The 16,211-nt window shown below is 41.8% G+C and overlaps 1 pseudogene; it reads right to left on the minus strand.

Moving 5' to 3' along the window:
* Positions 1-92: 92 nt before the first annotated feature.
* Positions 93-15,609, minus strand: LOC130078460 (cilia- and flagella- associated protein 210-like; annotated as a pseudogene).
* Between the last annotated feature and the right edge of the window lie 602 nt (positions 15,610-16,211).

A 16,211-nucleotide genomic window follows, 5' to 3' on the forward strand; every position in this document is an offset into this window, starting at 1 on the left:
TCTTTAACTTTAATTTCACTCAATGCAAAGAATCGAAATAGCCTTGCCTTGTGTCAAATAGTAAACTGAGCAACAGGAGAACTGGATATTAATTATAAAAACGCTTGCACGCTCTTGCCGTATCTACGGACTGACCGCTTGTTCTTTAGGAGTGGGTAGATGTTTCTCCCTGCCTTCTCGGCTGTTTCGATGACTTGATTGGCGTATTTCTGGAACTGGGTTTCCTCCTCAACAATGAGAGCGGTGTTCTTTGCCACAGAGTCTTTCAGTTCTTTTTTCGCACGACGATTTGTGGTCTAATAACGTAAGACACGAACATGGAGGCCTTTCACTCTGTCGGTCTGGTATACTGCTTGGTTTCTGCTTTCTCAATGGCCTCCTTTCGTATCTGGGCCTGGTATTTCTCTTCTTCTATGTCGAGACGTTTCTTCTCCTCTTCTTCGATCGCCTTCAGCTTGCTGTGGACGCCAGCAGCGTAGGCGCCGGTGCCGTACTTTTGCAATCAGGCGTAGACAACGTAAACCATCCCGTGAGTTTCTTCTCTAAGAAATGTAATTCTGCCAAGCGAAAGTACTCCACTATCAAGCAAGAGACTTTGGCTTTAGTCCTGGCTATTCAACACTTCGAAGTGTATTTAGGCTCTACGGTACATCCAGTTAAGGTCTATACTGACCATGAGCCACTCAAATTCCTCAGTCGCATGTACAATTCAAATCGTAGGTTAATGCGCTGGAGTCTATTGCTTCAACCTTTTAACCTCCAAATTGTGCATATCCGGGGAATAGACAATATTATCGCAGATGCGTTGTCTAGGGTGGATGCTTAATAGTATTAAAAAAAAAATTTACTTGGAAAAAAACAAAAACGTTTTGTTTATTGTGAAAATGAACTTGCATGTGTCCTTATTTACTGAATATGGTCTATACATTTAGGTTATAGTTAATAATAATAAAACAACACTATATGTATATATATATATATATATATATATAGATTGTTTTGGGATTTATTTTAATTTATTGGGCTTGCTAACCTAATGTAAGTCTGTAGCAATACTAGGTATTGCGTCGCGCATAGTTGCGATTTGCCTGTGACTTAACCATATACGCCAAAATAATACATTCGTGTGTAATTCTAACTTCTTTTCGCATGCAGATACGCCTTGAACGAGGTAGTGATTATTTATAGCTGGAACTCTATTGTCTGGGTTGGCTCAAACATTGAGCTGAAACACAGAATTCGTGAGTAAAAATGAGTGTTCTCATGTTCCAGGTATGGCGACAGGTCACCATTTCGGGGTGGGGGTATTACGTCCCCCAGCTCTGGTGTTTGTTCCTATACATGTGTTTGAGCGCAATGTCTCTTCCCCAATTAATTCAATTCAATTCAATTCAAATTTATTTGTATAGCGCTTTTCACAATACATATTGTTTCAAAGCAGCTTTACAGAAAGTGCATTTCAGAAATGTACATAGAAGAATATAGTTAGTTAATCATCATGTATTAATTTAGGGCATAACATATCGCCGGCGTTGAGTCGTCTCTTCACAGGCGTCGAGTCGTCTCATCGCAGGTGTTGGAGCATCTGAAGTCTCCGTGAGAGGCTGGATACAAACTGGAGCTGACGAACGCTATTTACCTCGGGACTAGCGTCCCGAGATAACAGCAGAAAAGCAGATGGGAGATAATTAGCGTAGCTGCTGTTCATAATATTAATGCAGTCGATCTGATTCAACAGTGGTATAAAAGGTAAGCATTATGTGAATGCTTGGCTGAAGAGATGCGTCTTTAATCTAGTTTTGAACTGGGAGAGCGAGTCTGAGCCACGAACAATATCAGGAAGGCTATTCCAGAGTTTAGGAGCTAAATATGAGAACGCCCTCCCTCCTTTAGTGGACTTAGATATCCTAGGAATGACCAGAAGCCTCGAATTTCGGGATCTTAAAGAACGCGATGGATTGTAGGGCGATAGAAGATCCATTAAATACACAGGAGCTAAACCATTTAGGGCTTTATAGGTCAGTAGTAGTACTTTGTAATTGATACGGAACTTAATAGGTAACCAGTGCAGAGATGATAGAATCGGTGTTATATGATCATATTTTCTCGACCTAGTAAGAACTCTAGCGGCTGCATTTTGGACTAACTGTAGCTTGTTTATTGTGGATGCAGGACAACCAGCTAATAAAGCATTACAGTAATCTAGTCTCGAGGTCATGAATGAATGAACTAACTTTTCTGCATCAGAAACAGATAGCATGTTACGTAATTTAGCAATGTTTCTAAGGTGGAAAAAAGCTGTTCTTGTAACATACGAAATATGATTTTCGAAAGACAAGTTGCGGTCTAGTATAACACCCAGGTCTTTTACTGTAGTCGATAAGGTAACAGATTCGTTATCTATGTTTCCCTTGTGTTTTCAGTGCATACCCGAGTTCTCTCTTGTTTTCCCCTATGGGATAGTTTTGGTTTGTAGTTTGTTTTGTTTGTTTAATAAATATCCTTCCTGCACTTGGATCCTCGCTTCCTGATTTACCCATCCCGTGACAGAACGAACCAGCCAAAGATGAGGATTCAGCGGAAGGATTCACACCAGCGACCAGTCCCTCCTATTTTTTGCCCGCAGTACGAGCGCATCGTTAAATTCACCGCCTTGAGTTCCCTTCGTCAAAAGGGAACGAATGTGAGAGACTTTGCGCTTAAATTTAGTTCCGCTGCAGAGGGGCTGGGGCTAGGTGAGACAGCCCTTAAGGACCTTTTTAACTATGCCCTTGATGAGCCCATCGATGTGTGGACAATGGCGGGACTGGACCGCTTAACGTTCTGGGGGTTCGTTGACTGTCTGGACCGACTAAGGAGCCCCGCAGTGAGGCAGACTACAGCGGTCCCAGTGGACCTCGGAGAACCTGCAGCGGTTCCAGAGGCGGAAGGCTTGGCGCCCCCACCTCGCCATCAGACACGGCGGAGGAGGAGGAAGCAGGTGCCAACTATTGCTGTCGCCCCGGAGGCCGTCTTCGAGCAGCCTGCTGTCGCCCCGGAGGCCGTCTTCGAGCAGCCTGCTGTCGTCCCGGAGGCCGTCCCCGAGCAGCCTGCTGTCGTCCTGGAGGTTCTGACTTCGGCGATTCCAAAGTCCACTCTTCCTTTTGCACCGCCGAGATCTCGTAAACGGAGGAGGAGGAGAGGGTCGTCGGCGATTCCACAGGGCTTGGAAGCCATCCCCAAGCGTCTCGCCCTGCCGGCGCCACCCAAGCGTCTCGCCCTGCCGGCGCCACCCAAGCGTCTCGCCCTCCCGGCGCCACCCAAGCGTCTCGCCCTGCCGGCGCCACCCAAGCGTCTCGCCCTGCCGGCGCCACCCAAGCGTCTCGCCCTGACGGCGCCACCCAAGCGTCTCGCCCTGACGGCGCCACCCAAGCGTCTCGCCCTGACGGCGCCACCCAAGCGTCTCGCCCTGACGGCGCCACCCAGACGCCTTGTCCCGCCGGCGCCGCCCAAACACGTCACGTCTGCCGATCCAGAGACTGTTCACGTCACGTCTGCCGATCCAGAGACTGTTCACGCCGAGCCAGTGTCTCCGGACAAGATGGCTGTCGCCGAGCCGGTGTCTGCTTCTGATCCTGAGCTGGTGTCTGCTTCTGTTTCTGAGCCGGTGTCTGTTCCTGCTCCATGGCCGCCCAAAGGGTTCTCTCCACCATGGCCACTCGAAGGGTTCTCTCCACCATGGCTGTCCGAATGGGGTTCACCGCCATGGCCGTCTGAACGGGCTTCACTGCCCTGGTCGCCTGCACAGCCTGCTCCGCCCTGGTCGCCTGCACAGCCTGCTCCGCCCTGGTCGCCTGCACAGCCTGCTCCGCCCTGGTCGCCTGCACAGCCTGCTCCGCCCTGGTCGCCTGCACAGCCTGCTCCGCCCTGGTCGCCTGCACAGCCTTCTCCGCCCTTGCCGCCTGCACAGCCGGATCCGCCCTTGCCGCCTGCACAGCCGGATCCGCCCTTGCCGCCTGCACAGCCGGATCCACCCTGGCCGCCCGATGGGCTGTCTGAGCCACCCTGGTCTTCAGCCTGGAGTCGGGACCCGCCCTTCCCCCCCTGGCTCAACCCTCCCGTCCCTCCCTGGCTGCCATCCCTCCCTCCCCTCTCTGTGTAAGTGTTCTGATCTGCTTGTCTTGTCTGCTCTTTGGTCTTGCACGTTTGATGTTCTTGTCTTGTTTTTGGTGTCCCTCCTTGGGAACGCCAGGTGGCGTTCATTTGAGGGGGGGTAGTGTCACAGTTCTGTCACCCTTGTCTGGGTTTTCTCTTGGTATAGTGACAGAGCTGTGACACTCCCGGTTTGTCATGTGTTTGTGTTAGTCTGGTCTGTTGTGAGCACATGGCTGTCATGTTATTTCCTTGTGCCATGTGCTCTCCTGTCAATTGTCAAACCCCGCCCATCTTGTTATCTCGTTATTGTTTAATGTCCCTTACCTGCCTGCCTCGTTATGTTCCTTTGTTTGTTCCCTATTTAGTCTCCCTGTGTTTGCAGTCCTGTGCTGGTTCGTTATCTATGTTTCCCTTGTGTTTTCAGTGCATACCCGAGTTCTCTTTTCCCCTATGGGATAGTTTTGGTTTGTAGTTTGTTTTGTTTGTTTAATAAATATCCTTCCTGCACTTGGATCCTCGCTTCCTGATTTACCCATCCCGTGACAGAAATAACCACTCGTTACAACCGAGGTATGCAGCAAAGCATTTGTGAAGCCACAACACGCACAACCTTGAGGCGGATGGGCTACAACAGCAGAAGACTCCACCGGGTACCACTCATCTCCACTACAAATAGGAAAAAGAGGCTACAATTTGCAAGAGCTCACCAAAATTGAACAGTTGAAGACTGGAAAAATGTTGCCTGGTCTGACGAGTCTCGACTTCTGTTGAGACATTCAGATGTTAGAGTCAGAATTTGGCGTAAACCGAATGAGAACATGGAACCATCATGCCTTGTTACCACTGTGTAGGCTGGTGGTGGTGGTGTAATGGTGTGGGGGATGTTTTCCTGGCACACTTTAGGCCCCTTAGTGCCAATTGGGCATCGTTTAAATGCCACGGCCTACCTGAGCATTGTTTCTGACCATGTCCATCCCTTTATGGCCACCATGTACCCATCCTCTGATGGCTACTTCCACCATGTCACAAAGCTCTAATCATTTCAAATTGGTTTCTTGAATACATCCTCTCAATGTATATTTAATTTTCTCAAGTTTAAAAAAATACATGATGTCTCTGAGCCAACGGGAGATAGAAGGATATTTAGCAGACTTAGAATGTAGCAATAAGGAGCGTCTTGCTAGTAAGGATGTGAAAGCTATGATGTCCTTTTGTGTACGGTTAAGTGCCATTGAGGGGTCAGGAATCCCAAATATAGCAATCAGAGGACAAGGTTGGAGATTTACCCCAAGAACAGAGGACATAATATTAAAATAAGCCACCCAGAAATCTACCAAATCAGGACAAAAAAAAAATCATGTGGCTAAGATGACAAGGGGAGCCATGGCATTTATCACATTTGTCTTCCACTTCCGGATATATTTCAGATAGTCTAAGCTTAGAGAAATGTACCCTATGTAAAACCTTGAATTGAATAAGTCCAAGACGAGCACAAGAGGTGGTAGAACGTATCCTCTCTATGGCCTGTTCCCAAGACTCCTCCTGTATTTGTATTCCCAGTTCCCTTTCCCATGTACCCTTAAGTTTGTCATTTGAATGGTCGCTAAAAGCTAAGATAATGTCATATAGCTTTGAAATGATTCCCCTGTGATGAGGGACAAATGAAAGCATGGTTTCCCACCGATGCACTGGAGGTAAAGAAGGGAAATTAGGGAAACACTTAGCCACAAAGTTGCGAGTTTGAAAATTGCGAAACAGATGAGTAACAGGGAGTTCAAAGCGAGATGACAGATTGGTAAAGCTATCAAAGACACCATCTACATATAAATCTCTGAATTGCAAAACACCCTTGTCATACCACAGTAAAAATGTCGAGTCCGAAAGTGATGGAGGAAATAAATGGTTGTTATTGATAGGACCCAAGGAAGATGCATCTACAAATTTAGTGTCGTCTAAATTGATACCAGATTTTGAGTGTGTTAAGAACCACTTGATTATCAGTGTATAGAGAAGGTTTCGTAGGTAAAGAGGAATAAAGTAGAGCAGGTATAGAAGATCCCCTACAGGATGATAGTTCTAGTTTACACCAAGAGGATCCAGGGGATTTTAACCAGTAGCAAAGTTTATGGATGTGAGCCGCCCAATAGTAAGTTAAAAAATTAGGTAATGCCAGTCCTCCATTAAGTCTGCATCTCTGCAGTAGAGTTTTACGAATACTAGGTGATTTTCCGCCCCAAATAAAAGAACAAATTATCTTATCAAATGAGTCAAAGAAATGTTTTGGCAAAAAAAGAGGAATTGACTGGAATAAAAAAAGATATTTCGGTAAAATATTAATTTTAACAACATTAATCTTGCCGATTAGTGAAAGGGGGAGGTTACCCCATCTTTGAATATTAGATGTAATCCTAGAGATAAGGGGAGTGAAATTCGCAGACGCAAGGCTAGATAAAGAACGAGTCACATTAACACCTAGGTATTTGGAACCCTGATGGACTAAATCGAAAAGGCAAATCTGACTGTTGCAACTGACATGCTGCAGTATTAATGGGAAAACACTCAATTTTCTCCAAATTTAATTTGTAACCTGAAAAAGCGCTGAAGTTCTCCAGAATACCCAAAACCGCAGGGATGGAAAGTGTAGGATCAGTTATATACAATAACAAATCATCCGCATAAAGTGATAATTTATATTCGAATCCATTACGGGTGATACCTTTGAATAAAGGGGAAGATCTTAATGTAATTGACAGAGGCTCGATAGCAATAGCAAAGAGCAAAGGTGATAAAGGACAACCTTGGCGAGTTCCACGTCCAAGGGCAAAATAATCAGAATAAACATCATTAGTATGAACACTAGCCTTGGGGGATGAGTAAAGGAGGCGAATCCAAGAAATACATTTTTCACCAAATCCAAATTTTTTCAGAACTGCAAACAAGTATTCCCACTCTACCCTATCGAATGCCTTTTCTGCGTCTAAAGAAATCACAAGCTCAGGAAGTTCAGCCGAGTGTTTTGAATAAATTATATTGAAAAGTGTACGGGTACTAAAAAACAGTTGACGTCCCTTTATAAAACCATTTTGCTCATCAGATATAATATGAGGAAGCACATTCTCTAAGCGGGATGCAAGTACTTTAGCCAATACCTTGACGTCAGCATTAAGCAAAGACAATGGTCTGTAAGACCCACAGGAGGTCGAATCTTTGTCCTTTTTGAGAAGGAGAGCGATAGTGGCTTGTGTCAAGGTTGGTGGTAATGAACCACTTTCTAGGGATTCATTGAATACAGATAAAAGTAACGGTGCCAATTTGCCAATAAATGTTTTAAAAAATTCAATCGGAAACCCATCGGGGCCTGGGGCTTTATTAGATTGCATAGCATTAATTGCTATTAATACTTCTTCAAGAGAGAGTGGAGAGTCCATTTGCGTGGCAGTATTTGTATCAATGACAGGGTTCGAAAGATTCTGAAGAAATGTATTCATTTTAGTGTTGTCAGTAGGAAATTCAGATTTATATAATAAAGAGTAAAATGATTTAAAAATAGCATTAATTTCCAAGGGGTCTGTAGTAATAGTGTCATACGTGTTTTTAATAGTAGGTATCAGACGGGAAGTGGCCTGCCGTCGTAACTGATGTGCCAGTAAACGACTTGCCTTGTCGCCATATTCGTAGTATGAGCCACGGCTGCGTAATAGCAAGCGCTCTGCCTCTTTAGTTGAGATGAGATCAAATTCTGCTTGCAGATCAAGACGCTGCTTAAGAAGTTCTGGAGAAGGGTTCAGCGCGAATCTTTGATCAAGGTCCCCAATCACAGATGTAAGTGCATTAAGCCTGGCATTAATCTTTTTATTAGAAAGAGCAGAATAAGAAATAATTTGACCTCTCAGGTAACATTTAAGTGTCTCCCACAGCAATGAATATGAAGATGATTCATTATGATTGAAAGACAAGAACTCATCAATAGAGTTTGAAATGAATTTGCAGAATTCTTGGTCTTCCAAAAGGAGAGAGTTAAATTCAAGTCAAGTCAAGTCACCTTTATTTATATAGCGCTTTTTACAATACAGATTGTATCAAAGCGCTTCACAGTGATAACATGAAAACAATATAACAAAGTTTGTTTCTAAAAGAAATTGGCAGATCAATAATATTATTGAATATTAAATGTTAAATCTCCAAAGTGGTGGGCTACGTTTATAGGTAGAAAGTTGAATATCTAATAGTAAAGGTGAATGGTCAGAGATTACAATACCTAAATAGTCCGAAGAATTAACACATGAATTAAGCGTACTGTCAATAAAAAAATAATCAATCCTAGAATATGAATGGTGCACCTGGGAAAAGAAAGAGAATTTTTTAATAGAGGGGTTACGAGATCTCCATGGATCAATAAGACCATACTGTTTCATAAAATCAGAGAAAGTTTTAGACATAGCAGATTGAGATACATTTCGAGGATTAGACCGATCTAAGATTGGGTCGAAAACACAATTTAAATCCCCACCGAAAATCAGCAGGTGTGTATTCAAGAAGGGGATGTTACTCAGCAATCTGTTAGCGAATTCAACATCATCGAAGTTCGGGGCATATACATTCACCAACAAAACCTTTTTTTGCATCAGGGTACCAGCAACCATGAGGTATCTGCCATTCCTATCAGCAATAACGTCAGTGGATGAGAACTGGACTTTTTTGTTAATTAGAATAGCGACTCCCCTAGCTTTTGAATTCAAGTTTGAGTGAAAGACTTGACCTACCCAAGGGCAATCTAACCTAACATGGTCTTTAACACGAAGATGAGTCTCCTGCAAAAAAACTAAATCAGAGTTTAAACGTTTCAAGTGTGCAAAAACCTTAGATCTCTTAGCAGGATTACCCATACCTCTGATATTCCAACTGATGAATCTGAGAGGTGTGCCTGACCCAGCAATGCTGGGATCTATATTGCCATTAACCATTTGAAAAAAAAAAGAATTTATTTTTGAAAATGATCATATAGAGCCGAGGTGGGCCCCCCTCCCCTCCCAACATACCCCTAAACACAAATGCACCCAAAGTCCCCATATAACCACAGAACAAAGGAGACAGCAGTGCTTCCCACAGTAAACAAAAGTTGTCCACAACACCGTTGAACAACTCGGAGACCATGCAAACCAAACAAAAGTAAGAGAAGAAAAAAAGAGAAAAAAACTCCCGCTGATCTCAACACTATTTAACGTTAAACATATGCGCATGAATACAGTAAAGCACGCGAAAATACAAATAACAGTGGGCCCTCAGTCCTGTGCAAATAGATGCAGAAAGCATAAAATGAGGTAATGTTGATCAGATCTAGTAAGTGCAGCAAGCTAGAAAACCACCTAATACTAAACAAATTAAGACTGCTGTATTCACAACCTCTAAGGAATAGGCCTACTAGAACATAGATCAGAAACGCTGTTGGAGCTCACCCAGGAACCAAAGTTTTGACAAAGTCGCTGGCTTCCTCCGCAGAAACGAAATCCTTCTCAACACCGTTGTATGTGATGCGAAGACGCGCTGGATGAAACAGACCATATCGAGCACCGTCAATGCCACGAAGTTGACGTCTGACCTCGTTGAATGCAGCCCGAGCCCGAGCTATCTTGACAGTGTGGTCAGGGAAAACTGAGACGGTCGCGTCTCTGACTTTAATCTGCCGGAGCTCTCTCGCGCGGCGCAGAATGTCAACACAGTCACTGTAATAATGAAATCTGCACACAATGGCTCGTGGACGATCACCAGGCTTGGGTTTGGGTTGGAGGGTCCGGTGGAACCGGTCCAAAAGCGGCTCCTTTTCCAGATTGAACGCTTCCTTCAGTAAGGCGGCCACAGCAGCCGTGGTACAGGTGTCAGGGCCCTCCGGTACTCCCACTATCCTGATGTTGTTACGCCGTGATCTGGACTCCAAGTCTTCACATTTATTTTCCAGCATGGCTATGTTAGCTGTGAAGCGCTCGATAGTTGTTTTCATCTCGGCGATGTCATCTGAGCACTCGGTGAGTGCGTGCTCCATCTCTCCGACCGTACCTTTTAGCTCAGACATGGTAGCATCGGTAGCAGCTTTATCATTCGCCAGCTGTGACTTCACCGCTTGCAGGTCAAGCTTAATAGTAGGCAAAGCATCCCCGAGAGTATCCTGGAGTTCCTTTTTAAAAATATCAGCAATATCTTTCCTCACCGAGGCCAATAACTCGAGCTTGAGTGCAGCGATGTCAAGGTTGGCATCCGTCGAGGTGCCCTCGACCTCTGAGGTAACAGATGATCCACTCGAAGACGCGGTCGCAACTTGCAGACCAGGCCGCAGTTGTGTCTAAATAGTTTTGCGAGTTTTAGAAATCTTTCCAGCCATCTTATGCAGTCCGGAGTTAGACTTTTTAGTAAAAAATGTTGAGGAGTAAAACTATACTAAATATGTAACGAAAAAGCGCAGAAAAATAACAATATTAACTGAAATCGGCAGGAGCTAACAAACTCACGTCCTACTCCATTGATGCTCGGCAGCGCCCCCCTGTTGTGCAGTATTTTGAATTCTTTAAAAACCTTGTTTTCTCGAGCCTTTTCTCCGACCGTTCTGGACGACACCTGTTCTATCTAAGGCTGTTGACATTTTAACCCTCTGGGGTCTGAGGGGTTTTCTGGGTCCCTGAGGTGTTCTGACATGCTCTAACATTTGCGCTTATTTCTGTTACTTGTGACATTTTCATGGCTAAAGTCTTATTACACTCGCCTTCAGCTTGCTGTGGACGCCAGCAGCGTAGGCGCCGGTGCCGTACTTTTGCAATCAGGCGTAGACAACGTAAACCATCCCGTGAGTTTCTTCTCTAAGAAATGTAATTCTGCCCAGCGAAAGTACTCCACTATCAAGCAAGAGACTTTGGCTTTAGTCCTGGCTATTCAACACTTCGAAAGTGTATTTAGGTTCTACGGTACATCCAGTTAAGGTCTATACTGACCATGACCCACTCAAATTCCTCAGTCGCATATACAATTCAAATCGTAGGTTAATGCGCTGATTGCTTCAACCTTTTAACCTCCAAATTGTGCATGTCCGGGGAATAGACAATATTATCGCAGATGCGTTGTCTAGGGTGGATGCTTAATAGTATTTTTTTTAAAAGCTGAACGCACTTTCTTTCATTTGTTGTATGTATGTGTATTGGAGTGCTTTTCCTTCTTCTTTAGCTTTTTGAGCTTGAAGTTTTTGCTTCTCCATGAAGATTTGATCTGCTTCCTTCTTTGCATTCAGCATCTCCAGAGCTTTCTGTTTTTCTTCCTCTGCCTTTCGTTCCAGCTCTTGCCTCTGATATAGAGTTGAGAAAAATGTTTATTTCAATAAATGCATTTCAAATTCTATATATAAACCGTGTGATGCTCATAAACCCAGCATCACTGTGGTAAAATTAAGCAATAAGCCCCGCGAAGCCGTGTTTTACAGTGGAACAGCTGAGGGCCGTTGTTAGGCATGACGCGGAGCGGAGATTTAAAAATGTTTACATGTCGTTAGCCTCATAGCTATTATGCTATGAGACTAACGATGTATAAAAACATTAGGAATAGGTCATTTACCCTGGATTCTCTGTGTGCAGAGATAGATTTCAACATGGCTGCATGTTTTTCTTCTTTCTCGCGCTGCACTCGGGCCCGTCTGGCCTCACGTTCAGCGACTGCTTTTGCGATGATATCTTCCTCATTGCTGATTTTTTCCTGCTTCTGCACGGCTAACTTCTGTATAACAGTCTCTCTATGTCTTTGACGCTCTAAAAGGCAAAAATAAAGACAAATACAAGCCCAGTTCTGAGACAGTGGAAAGAATTATACTTTCTCCAGGCTTCCCACTCAGTGAACTTCCATTAATTCAATAACCTTCCCAGTTAGATGTGATTCATGAATGAGCAAGTTGTAAGAATGTGGATGTCAAATGATATGTCAATGTTCCCAAAATACCTTTCACAGACAAATTAAAGATTGGAACTGGTTTGCAAGCACGTTTGAATTTGAAACAAACACTTAGAGCAGTTTCTAGTTGATTAAATACACCCGAATAACTAAGTTAGCAAAACTCAAATAATTTGAGGTAATCAGTTACATCAAATTGTTTAAGTTAAGAAATTGAATGTGTAAGTAAGCAGAGCTTGCAGATTTTTGTTTTGTAATAATATATTTTAATTGCTTTTAACTTGAAATATTTGAGTAAGATAATTCAAACACAACTTAAAATTCTCATGTAATCTCAACTTCAATATTTTTAGTAGTGGAAACTTGGCTGGATTTAACCAGCTAATTCAATAAGTGCTACCTATAGTATCAGCATATCATAGCCCTTGCGGAATGAGTACATCAACTTAAAACATTTAACACACACTGTTCTCAAACCAAACTCGTCACCGGCCATGATGGTAACTCCCCAAAAAACCCAACATAACAGAAACTCTTCTAAACTAGCATAACAAAACATTAAACACTACTAAATCTCCCACTTAACATTAATCTGGCACAAAAACCATTATATGACACTTAATTTTAGCATTTACTCTCCCTTTTGAGTGTCATTGCAAAGCATGCTGGGAAATAAAAATCCCAGCCCAGTTTCAGTTAAATTTAAGTTTGTCAAAATTAAAAGAAACAAGTTCATAGAACTCAAAACAACGAAACAATTCAACTTACTTAAAATGTGTCAGTTTTGTGAACTCAAAAGAAAAAATAAATGTTAAAATATTCATAAAATTGTAAGTATCGTATGTTAATTTGATGGAACTAATTTGTATAATGTGAGTTGGCTCTACTCAAAACAATGGATTATTTTGAGCGTTAGGTTTTACAGTGTTAGGAAGCTAAAAATAAAAATATTAGATGAGAAACTTTAACCTTGAACTTAGAAATGTTGCCTTGGCAACTAATTGAAATAACATTTCACTTTGCAAGTTGAAGTACTAAAATTACTAAAACTGAAGTAAATATAAAATAAAACTCAAAAGAAATAAAATAAAAAAAACAGGGGGAAAAATGACAAAAGCACACAATTCTGAAAATAATAATAAAAGGTCATTCAAAACATTGCTAAATACTGTATACTATAAATAATACTAAAATATCACTGGAAGCCCATGATCTCTAGAGATTCACAGTTTTAAAGTAACAAAAATGCCTAAAATGCACCCAAAGTTATTTTATCTGTTGTCTAAGCATTTAATATATAAATGTTAGTATGGGTTGGAAGTGTTTAACATAATTAATCAGCATGCTGTGTTTTTGATGCGTGTTAGCCCTCATAAATGTGCAAAAATGCTCCTGAAAATAAAGAAGTTAATTTCTGACACTAATGAGTGTGATTAATATCCACCACAGGACGCATTTCCATTGTCTTATGTACAATACCTAAATGTACAATACCTAAATGTTTCCTCCTGTTTTTCTCTCCTCATTCTCGTCACTTTTTCGCTCTGGCTGGCGATCTGCTTTCTCTTCTCCTCCTCTTCCTCTTGCCTCCGAGCCTCCGCTGCTTTTGTCAGCTCTCTGTTGGTCAAATGGTCCTGATGGAAGACAGAAGAAGGGATTTCAAAACCGCATCTGATTCGATCTGCTTTTACAGTGTGAATGTTGTCCAACAACCGGCTTACACGAAAAGCAATCATTCTTTTTCTCTTCACTTCTCGATTCTGGCGCTCTTTGATGGCCTGTTCCCTCAGATGAAGATCTCGGAGTTGCTTCATCTCTTCAGCCTCCCTTCTCCTCTCCTGCTCCTTCTTCATGTCATGCTCCTTAACCCTAATAAAGGAGGAAACGTCAGACACATTGACACATTAAGGTGATTCCCAGCTAACAGGGAATGTTCTCAGAACTTTAGATACGGTTCTCTCAAAGTTACGAACAAACGTTCTTCTAGTAACATTATGTTTGTTCAAAGTTATTTGGTCTTTAATCATGTTCTCAAAACATTAACACAAAACAGAACTTATACATAATTCGTGGAGTGTTTTTTTTTTACAGAAAAAGTAACAACATTAACATAACACTACTTTCCATTAAACTAACTAAGTAATACAATTAGTTAATTTTAACGTAACACAATATTGTAATGTATTACTTTTAAAAGTAACTTTCCCCAACACTGTTCAAAAGTAACATTCCCACAGTGTTTGAAGAATAAAAATAAATAAAAACATTTTAAATGTTGTTGACACTTTGAACGTTTAGGGAACATTCAGAAATAACATTTATATCTTAATTGGAACGTTATCAAAAAGTCCTTAGAGCATATTTGTGTTAGCTGTGTATCCACTGAAGCATAAATGCACTTTAATTTCTCCTTACTGTAGTTTCAAGCACTCAGAAATGGCCAGTTGGTCTCGTTTTCTCTGCAGTGCTTTCTGTCGCTCCTGCTGGACCGCCTGCTCTTCTCTGCAAGCCATTCGGGCCAAGATCTCTCTGTCCACGGCTCTGCTGGCGTTCTGCCTCATGCGCTTGAGCTCGATCTGAGCCTCTCTTTCCTTCAGGACCTCCGCCAGCCTCAGAGCGCTCTAGAACAACAAGAGGATCGTTTCTACTAACATTTCACCACAGAAAAACACTTGTGGTCTAATAACGTAAGACACACACATGGAGGCCTTTGACTCTGTCCGTCTGGTGGTACTGCTGGGTTTTAGTTTCCTCAATTATCTCCTTTCGTATCTGGGCCTGATATCTTGCTGCTTCCAAGTCGATACGTTTCTTCTCCTCCTCTTCCATCGCCTCTCGAATTGATTTCGCCTCCAGTTTTTTCAGTCGTTCTCCCTGTAAGGACAAAATCAGATTTGTTTGTTGTACTTTGTTACTGTAAACATCCAGTCTCATATTATAACCCTCAGAGACCCAGGTATTCTTTTATTTATTTATTTTTAATGAAGAAAAACTAAAATATCACATCAAGATGACATTCAAATTACAATTTAACATTATACCAAATTGTAACAAACTTAGTATTATAATAGGGGCACAGACACAAAAAGAAAATTAGACAGCGAGAAGTCTAAATAAGGCTATATAAAAACAATAAAAGTGTCTGACAATGTTTCTATAGACAGACGTCTTTACTTTAATAATCATAATAATTTATAATTTAAATAAATTATTCTTATTTCTTAATAAAGACTCATAAAAAGGCCTATTTTCTTCCTTAAAAGTGATTAGGTCATTAAAAAGCATGATGTTTACGCATATATAGTTTTAGGAAGTACGGAGCCCCGCACAATAAGAGAGCTACAAATGCAGTAACTCCAGTGCGATGCTGTCACTCACAGCTATGGTGTTGGGCCAGTGTTTGACGAGCTCTTTAGAGCGCATGTGCAGCGCCTCCCGCTGTTCAGCCGCTGCTATTACACTTCTGCTGTGACGATTCACTCCGTTCACACGGTCCTGGACGCGCTGCCATTCAGATCTGGACAACACTCGGTCTGCTTCGGGTTTTTCCATCTCCCAACTCACAACTGTATGCATTAGACAACATATTTCCAAGTTATTATAAAAGCCATTCCACCGAAAGGGTGACATTTCTGTCCCCAGGTCATTATATGTATAAAATTGCATGAAAATTAACTCTAAAATACATTTTATTATTAAGCAAAATGTCCTGCACATTAAGCTAACTACAAATTTAAAATGTATAATTAAAAACATAAATAAAAACTACATAGAACACTAAAAAATAGCATTTTCTGCATGTCCCCACTCTCTATCTCTAAACTTTACCATGAAATATAATGATTAAAATCTATCAGAAATCAGATTTGTTTTGCATTGTTGTTTGACTTTATATCCAATCTATGTTTTTAAATATTTTATCTAATATTTTAGATATTACACTTTGTGTAATATCTAAGGGCGGTTAAGGGCCGTTCCCTTATCGAGTCGGTCTTCACAATAAAACGAAATAAGCCACAACACAACAGAAATAAATGAGTTTCGGTAACAGGACTGAGAAAACATGCGTCCATCTTTTGCTTAGAAACCTTGTAAAAATTAAATAAAGTTGCCTGAGATTGAACAACAATACACATTTTGAATAGTTAAATATG

This window comes from Rhinichthys klamathensis, unplaced genomic scaffold (assembly GCF_029890125.1).
Source record: "Rhinichthys klamathensis goyatoka isolate OS25496 unplaced genomic scaffold, OSU_Roscu_1.1 h1tg000879l_1, whole genome shotgun sequence".
In the NCBI taxonomy this organism is placed as follows: domain Eukaryota; kingdom Metazoa; phylum Chordata; class Actinopteri; order Cypriniformes; family Leuciscidae; genus Rhinichthys; species Rhinichthys klamathensis.